Source organism: Harpia harpyja, chromosome 14 (genome assembly GCF_026419915.1).
Source record: "Harpia harpyja isolate bHarHar1 chromosome 14, bHarHar1 primary haplotype, whole genome shotgun sequence".
NCBI lineage: Eukaryota > Metazoa > Chordata > Aves > Accipitriformes > Accipitridae > Harpia > Harpia harpyja.
Genome location: NC_068953.1, coordinates 22437296 through 22445657, shown reverse-complemented (window position 1 = coordinate 22445657; position 8362 = coordinate 22437296). Strand labels below are relative to the sequence as shown.

At 47.2% G+C, this 8362-nt stretch overlaps 1 protein-coding gene across 1 annotated transcript in view; it reads left to right on the top strand.

Moving 5' to 3' along the window:
• The first annotated feature begins 5960 nt into the window (after positions 1-5960).
• The window catches only part of CHD2 (chromodomain helicase DNA binding protein 2), a 91401-nt gene continuing 88999 nt past the window's right edge, over positions 5961-8362 (top strand). The window contains exon 1 of the mRNA XM_052807869.1: positions 5961-6277. The gene's annotated coding sequence lies outside the window, so the exon portion shown is untranslated. The remainder of the gene's footprint in view (positions 6278-8362) is intronic.

Sequence of the window (8362 nt, the reverse complement as noted above, 5' to 3'; positions counted from 1 at the left end):
TGAATATCAGATGTAGTTTAATTCTTCTGGCTGTTAACACACGGAGCAAGTACGGCAGAGTAGCAGCCCTTCATTTGACTTCCTAATTACTAGCTTGCTTTTTCTTCTCTGCAATAGGAACGTCTTAACTCATAAGTGAGAATCGCTTTCCAATTTACTGCTATGGACAAAGCAGTGCATGGCAAAGACGTTTCCTTTTTGCACACTTTGTTGGTTTTGGCTGGATTTCAGGTCTGACCTCTCCCTATATGTATGTAGGTATATACTAGATGTTTATGCACTATTCTGGTTGGTGCTAGACAGAAAGCATTGCCAGACAAGCAGACGTTCTGTTTTTCTCTTTTGCAAGGGCTTTACCTTCAGCTCAGAACAGGAGGGATTTCAGTCTGCTGGTATCAATTTGATTAAGAACATGGAATATTTTTCATTATTTCTTTTGGGGTTTTTTTTTTGTTTCTTCTCTGTTGGGATATTCTCAAGCACTAGGAAATTATGCAATCAAAATGACTGTTTAACTCATTAGTTGCAACAACACATAATTGCAACAGCCTTTGGAGTCAGCTTATGCCTGACTGCTGAAATAGTTTTATTCGCGGATAGAATATTTCTGTGTTTAAAGAAGAAAGTCCGTGGTACATGCCCTTAAAGCCATGACTTATGCTTCAACCTTATAAACAGATGGGGAAAACCATACAGTTTGTTTTGTTTCTTAGCCTAGGAGAGCCATATTCACCTCTCAGCTTTGGTCACAAAATCCCTGGCAGAATAATGGCATTTCAGGACTGGTTTAATCTCTCTGTATTTCACAGTTACTTCCATGAGGCACACAGGGATCCTCAGCATTTCACAGTGACAACAGGACTGAGATGTGGACCTGCCTGTGCCAATCTCCCTCAGCCAGCAGCAGAGAAGGGTCTTGAGGGTAGAGCAGTCCCAGCCCCACCTAGAAGAAGGAAACGGGGCCAGTGTACCACATATTAACCAGTTCCTGGCAACCCCCTCTCAAGAGAGGTCAGTACAACCCCTTCGGTCCCGTTTCCAAAGGTGCATGTGCAAGACTTGCATTTACACACCCAGGTGAGATGGCGAGGAGACACCACACACCTTCTCATCATAGGCCAGGCTCCAAGTGTGTGTCGGGCAGCACTGTGCCTAGTGACTGCCTTTCTCTTTAAAGGTAGCTTTAACAGAAGCTGGAACAGCAGGGATGAAAATTGATGCAACTCTCCCAGCACGTCAGTGGTCTCATTAGGTACATATTTAACAGGAATAAATTCCAGCGCTGAGCCAAACCACAGCATTAGAGGTGAAGTCGGAGCACCTGCAAAACCCAGTGTCCTCTGAGCTCTGAATTAATCTCTCACCTACCTTTGGTATTTACATTAATTTCTTCATTACAGGTTTTTTGTTTACCCAGGGTAATGTGTCATTCTTCCTGCTGGAGCTCAAATTTTAGCCAGGTGCAAGTCACAGCAGAGCTTTGCCAAATGACCTGCTGCACTGCACTTGACAGCACAGGGAGAACTGCAGTTCCTCAGTGGAAGAGGAGAAGCCCCAGTGCTGGTATTTACCGGCACAGCCATGCTAACAGCAGGACACAGGGATAAGGCTGGGATGCCAATGTTTGACCCAGCCTGCTGATGGACCTGCCCATCTTGTAATGCCCTTGCAACAGAGGGCATCGGCCAAAATACCAGTTACCCCTTACAAGTGCTCACAGGGGTGTTAGATTGGCATTTTTGTATGTCCTGCAAAGGAATATGCATCCTCTAGCATATTCCTCCAGACTGACACCATAAAGCAGACAACTGGCACATGTTTCTCCATAAGCAGGAAGTCTCATTTCCTTCTAATTTGTGTCCTGTATTACTGCAAAAATCCCAACTCCCTCCCCATGTCTCCCGTCACACCCACACCAAGCAGAGAGTATGTGCCGTGATTACATGCACACTAATTAGCAGGCTAAAATGCACGTGCAGCCTGGCTGGGCAGCTGCCGCCGAGCAGGATGGCAGATGGCCGCGCTCGCAGCCTTCCTACCCCGAGCTTGAGAGGCTGGAGGCCGGGTGGGGGAAGGGCTTTTCGGGAGACACACAGAAACTTCTCTTTGGTTCTTCTACACGTCTTTCAAGTGTGGTTGGATTTGGCAATGGAGCTCAAAGCGTTGTAGGAGGCACTGCCAGGTCGTGCAGCACAGCATTCCCATAGAAAAGTGGGATAGCGGGGCTGGGTTGAGCTGAGCTGGCTGCTGCCTCATGTGACTCCACAAAATCTCCCTTCTGCATCTCCTAAACATCCTCAGCAAGTCTGGAGTTGCAGATGTTCTCACACCAGAACAAGCTCCTGTTGGCTGGAGCCTGTAGCAGTTTCCAGACTTTGCCTTTTCTGGGGTAACATAGAAATACATGCTGGAGTTAGAAAATGTATAAATATTGAAACCAGAAGTGGGAGAACTTCTTTGTAAGAGTGAAAGAGTTGGTAGGCTCCATCCTATAGTTCCTCTTCCTATAGTTCCTCTAGACCTACCTGGCCCCTTAGATGGTCATTTACTCCGGCATTAAGGCAAAGCAGAGTAAGCAACAGGCTCTTTCTCTTCCCCTCCTGATTTTGCAGTGTACTCGCTGTGCTGGCTTAGGAGAGAGGAACCAGCTGAGCCGAAAGCTGTGGCACTATGGGGCTGTTTCGGGGTCAATGTGCACCAACCCAAGTCCTCGGTGCTGCTGGCGGGAGGCATCTTGTACTCCTCTGTCCCAGTCCCCTATTCCTGCTCGCTGTGTGCTGGCCCTTGTGCTCAGGGAACTGATCCAGCTGAAAAGTAGAGAAAAAAAGGAAATAGGTGGAGTCTGAGTCTGGATTAATTCATCAGTCTGGCTGACAGCATGACCACTCTATAGCAAGCATCTCCACAAAAGCAGGGGCCACTTTCTTTTTGAGCAGCAGCTGATATAGATGCCAGTTATTAAAAAACATCGTCCATAGGCACAAGCACTGGTGCCAAGAGCAGTCCTGCCTTCCTCCAGCCCCGGCCACTGTTTCCCAACACCACAGTGCCCCTGCCTCGTGCTGACGGGTGGTTTCAGTCAGATCCAAGCTGGCTGGAAGCTCCTGGTTAGTTGTCAGCTAAATTAGTTCCCTGACCCAGCACCTGGGATGGCTGCGTGTGGCCAAGGGTGGTGAGAAGGACATCCATCTCTCACATTCAACACTACCATGGATTTGTGCCCAATTAAAATGACTATTAACTGTGGTCTTTGTTAGTAGGATTGACAATGGCAACTTTTAATCAAGCGTTTGGCTTGCGGAAGAGGCAGAGGAGGGAAAGGATCACTTCTCCATTTACCACGGATATGTTTCAAAAAAAAAAAATTCCCTGTGAGTAATTTGAGTGTGATACAGTCGGATTTTAAAATTCAGGATTTAGGCGTGGGAGGGATAAAATATATTTTAAATCCCCACTTTCTCTCCCCAGCCAGATGAATTTTAGCAAAGATCAGGTTAAGGTGGTGACTCTTTTCCATGTTGGCTCTTGAATGTTTCTGCCAGAACTGGATTTTTATGTCCCATTTATAAGGGGGCTGGAGCAGGGGAAAGGTGCCGTAATGGAAGTGCTGACACCACTTCATCACATGGCAGCCCTGCTAACGATGCCGTGGAGCTGGAGGAGCCGACTTGGCAGTTTATCCAGGGCCAAGCCTGACAGAAAGGCTCTTTGAAAATAACTTACTGCTCTAAAAATAAACACAAAAAGACTAACCTTCTTTGCACTGAATAGGCAGCAAAATTGCTCTCGGCTTTATTGGCATCCCAGGACATTGTCCAGGGCTTCCCCAGCCAGCGCCGCCACAGGATGGGGTTAATTGCTTGAGGTGTGGTGGGAATTGTTGGGTGTGATTTATTAAGGCTCTTTATCTGATATAGGAGGTACCTGAAGGAGAGAGACAAAACTAGCTAAGCCGGAATAGCCAAGGCCTTGCTGAGGGTGGAGGCAAAGTAGGGTGCAAGACTAAAGGTGTCTTATCTACGCTGGGTCCTTCTGTCCCTGTGGGACTGCAGGAGGAGAGCTGCTGGCCATCAAGTGTCCTCCCAGCCCTCCAGGACTGTGCTGGGCTGGTGCACGCCAGCTCTGGGCTTCCTCACACATTTTTCATGACTGTGATCCCTTCTGCTTGTATGGAGTGGAAATCTGTTCCCAGGTAGGAGGAACAAAGGCTGGGTGCTTCAAGCCACCATGCTGTGGTCTTCAGGGAGTTTCTGATTGTGTTCTTGCAGGAGCTGCCTTTCTGTTTTCTCCCATTGAAATGCACGTTGTGCCACAAACCACAGGGCAAACAGTCGGCAGAGCAAACCAACTGCAGGTGTAGGCAGCAACTGCTCTGCTCAGTGCAGGGCACACAGACCCGGGAGAGACGGTACTATGGAAAAGAAGTTGCTGTTTAACACCATGTGAAAGCGCTTCAGCTGGGGACACCACCATTAATCTTGATTTTTCAAGAAACCAAGTCCAAAGCTGAGTTTTGAGCAGAGCTGAACTCAGTCGTTTGTGGCGGGGACAACTCTGCAAAAATCAGGAAGTTCTGAGGCTCGCTGAAGCAGAAATACTCGTTCAAACCACAAAATCTAAAGGGAAATTTAAGGGAGCCTGGGGCTTTTAGCAAGAAATTGCTCTTTTTACATAACAAGAGTTTCTCATAGCAATGCACCTGTGTTTCAGCAGGGAGGTGACACTTAGCTAGCAGGACCCAGAGCATGGGAGATGCAACGGATGCTCAGGAGGTGGGAGACCATCACAAGAGCTGGGAAAATGAATTCAAAATGTGTATTTCAAGTGGTCTTCTACAGTTTGGAAAAATGTAGGGCTTACTTGAAAAGCAGGCTATGAACATGTTAAGGTGAAAAGCCCCAACGCAGCTGTGCTCAGCAAGGGCCCTGGCACGGTGCAGCACATCCCTTACTGCAGTGCACTGCCTCACTTCAAAAAATGTATTTATTTAGTGGTGGCCAGTGGCTGTGTTTACCCATCCCCCTGTGACAATAGTATCCACTGTGTGGAAACCCAGGTTGCATTAGTAAAGCTAGAAAGCTAACAAAAAGCTGGGGCATCTTTGTATTCACTCCCTTGTACGTGTTTACTGAGCTCAAACCCTTTTGCTTTCTTTGTCTCAGACCACAGCCTTGGAAATGCAGTAGAAAATTCCAGCAATTCCCTCCAGCCAAGCAGAGGCTGCCACATGTGCAGGTCCATGCATGACCACTGGTTCTCTCCGCCATCAGATGCCTTTATGTAACTCCAGACTCAGACTGAGATTAGTTTTCACCCGGAATGCACGTTCGCAGTTCTTCCAGAGAGTCTCTGTAGGAAGCCTTGTGTGCTGTTGAAGGGTTTCATTTCATTTCTCTGTATTGCTTGTAAAAGGCTTCTTGGAAACCAGATCTTTCCATTTTACTTGTGTTCACTTATCTGCCAAAAGCTGTTTCAAGTTACTCTTTCCAAGCCATATTAAATGAATCCTTAGGTAAGAAGGAGGTAGCAACAACAGGTACTGTGTATCTTTGTTGAGAAGTCACCGCTTCTAATTATGTTCCCTCCTTATAAGCTTTAATAGCAAGGTATACAAAATGAGGTCAACCTCTATTAAATGTAATGACTTTCCCTGCGGTGCTTGCAATGAAAGCAGCTTCACAACAAAGGTTTCTGTTTAAGGGCGGGGGGGGAGAGTTTCTATTATAAAGAAGTCCCCTAACTCGGTGCAGGGGCTTCATTTTCATTTGCGGGCTACAACAACATGAAAAGATTTGGGTTGAGATTTTAACCAGTGCTTATCTGAGAAAAATACATAGGAAAAGATGAATTAAAACATGAAGATGGGGAAGAGCAGAAGCCATGCTGCTGCAGGAGCTGACCTAGAACCAGTCTGGCAAGCAACACCTTAAATTGCAGGCAGCTGCAGAGAAGGCAGAAAGCACAGCTGCAGCCTTGAACTAAACCAGGGCCATCGTGAGCCACAGGTGCATGCAGTGAGCAAAAAGGTTATAGCAAGAGGAGCAGGGTTGCTTTTCTCTTTTTGCTGCAGGCTAGTCGCAGTTGGTTCCCCATAGGTGCCCTGAAGAACAGGCAGTGTGGTCTGCTCCTTGAGGAGATGAAATGAAACTTGTAATGGAACGAGGAGCTAATTTCGAACCCTGCAAAGAGTGCTGTTTGTGCAGCAGGGCTGTGACCCTCTTGCTGGGCAGCTCTTGTGGCCGTGTGCCTGTCAGGCAGACATTGCTCTGTCCAACCGGTAAGTCTGCAAATCTCTGATTTTCACATGGCAAAAGTACAGTAGGTTGAATGGGCTGTTTGGTGCTGCTGTAGCTATCTGCGTGGCTCTTTAGCTTGGTAATTTAAGCTAGGTAGGTGCAATGCTCTCTTAAGAATTAAGTTTTCTTTTACGCTAGAAACTGGAGGTAAACATGGCCATAATTTTTAAAAATTGCTGTTGCCCTGATAATAGTCCAACAATTGGCAAAGTAAGTTTGCTCTTTCTTTAAAGGCGTATTTTCTTCCTGCAGCCTTGCAGGCAGAAATTTGCCAGGCAGTTGTTAAAACATTGTGCCTGCCAAGCGCAAGAGGATTTTTGGCATCAGCTCTTGGCTAATATTAACTGCGCTGCGTTAAGGTCGCCATGTTTGAGGCTGTGTCGAAAGCAGTTTTAGAAAGGCAGCCGATGGCTTGTTCACCTCCTGCCTCTGGCTGCTGAGCTCTTCTTCCCCACCTCCACTGCAGCTTAGCTCTCTGCTTTACATTTTTTATCACCGCAGTCAGTTGAAATATCATGCAAATGATATCTGCCTTTATTAATGCCCCAGCGTGCTAGTGACGCACTACAGCCTTTCTCGCAGGAAACAAAAAATTACCCTGGGGTGCGCTGGGAAGCGGGATGCGGGCCAACCTTCTCCGCCAACGGAGATTCTCGCCCTTTAAGAAAAAGCCTGCAGTAATTTTCCATTACCCTGCGTGGTCTTGTCTACGTGGCATGAATTGTTTGTGGAGGCTGGAGCATCACGGGTGAGGCGCAGGCCCTGATCTGGCTGCCGTTGCTTGGCTACGCGCTCGGCATGCCGGCAGCACGCCAGGCTCCTGGGAAGCACCTTTGTTCCCGAGGAGGGATTTGAGTTGTGTTTTCATGCTGAAGGCAGGGGACAAACGCTGCTTTTCTCAAGCAGCTTGGCAGAACTGGGATTTCCAAATAGCACGAGCCAGCCAAAATACTCAGTAATAATAATATGCTGGGGTCCACCTCCTGTGATGGTTTCTCTGCCTTTGCACAAGGAAATGTCTTATAACGAGCTTGTGTTTTTTGTTTGCTGTTGCACTGATCATAATAGTCACTTAATGAAGGCAGCGTGTTGAATTGGGAAGAAATAATGTCAGCAAAATCTCCCTCTGCTTTTGTTGTTTCCATCTAATAAACTAGACAGTTGTTGTTCTGCAACTTGATAAACAGATTTTTTTTATTTTTTTTTTTAATGTAAGCTCTGGAGTCCTGATGGGTGAGTCTCTGCTCTAGTGCTCTGAGGATTGTCTGAAATGCCGGAAATATTTCAAATGCCACCGGCAAAATCTGCAGCGGCATAGAGGATCGGGTTTGCGTGCTTTCCCTGCTCGCTGGGGCTAGGCTTCAAGTACGGCAGCAGTGTTAGTGCAACAGGCGTTTTCACGATGTCTCGAGCATGGCTTCAGCTCCAGGATAGCTTATTTTATTTGTGTCCATTAATAACACAGCTTTGTGTTCCTCTGCTAGCAGCCTGTGTTCTCAAGGACTCTCCCTACACCAGCAGCCAAATCTACACTGATAACTGTTAAGCAAATAAATCCTCTCCATTAGGTAACACTGCTATTTGCTTTCTGCAGCAGCTCCACGCTCCCCCAGAAGCTGGCCCCCAGGAGGAATGAACAACATGTCCTTTTGGGGCATCTGGCTACCACTAGAAACCCAAGAATTTAAAAACTTGCTATAGGGTGGAACACATTGAGCATCAGCCTTAATTTTGCTTCATGGAGTATGAAGCCAGAGGGGAATTTTATGCTCATAACCTGGCATCCTTCATCACACAGATGAACGAACCTCACCTAGCAGAGCCCTGGCACAGCTACAGAGGGGACCGCCTACCCAGCTTTGCTCCTTGGGGGGCTCCAGTTGAATCGTGGCTTTGAGGCATCTCTCCCTGGGCACTGGCATAGCCCTACCTGCAGCCCTCCCTGTAGCCCCATCACCCGGCAATGTTTGTCTCCTAACCGCAACCTCTCTGAGGTTTATAGTTTAAAGATGTTGGCTTCCTGGAGCTTCTCTTGAAAATTAGCAATGTTCTCTGCTTTCTGTGCT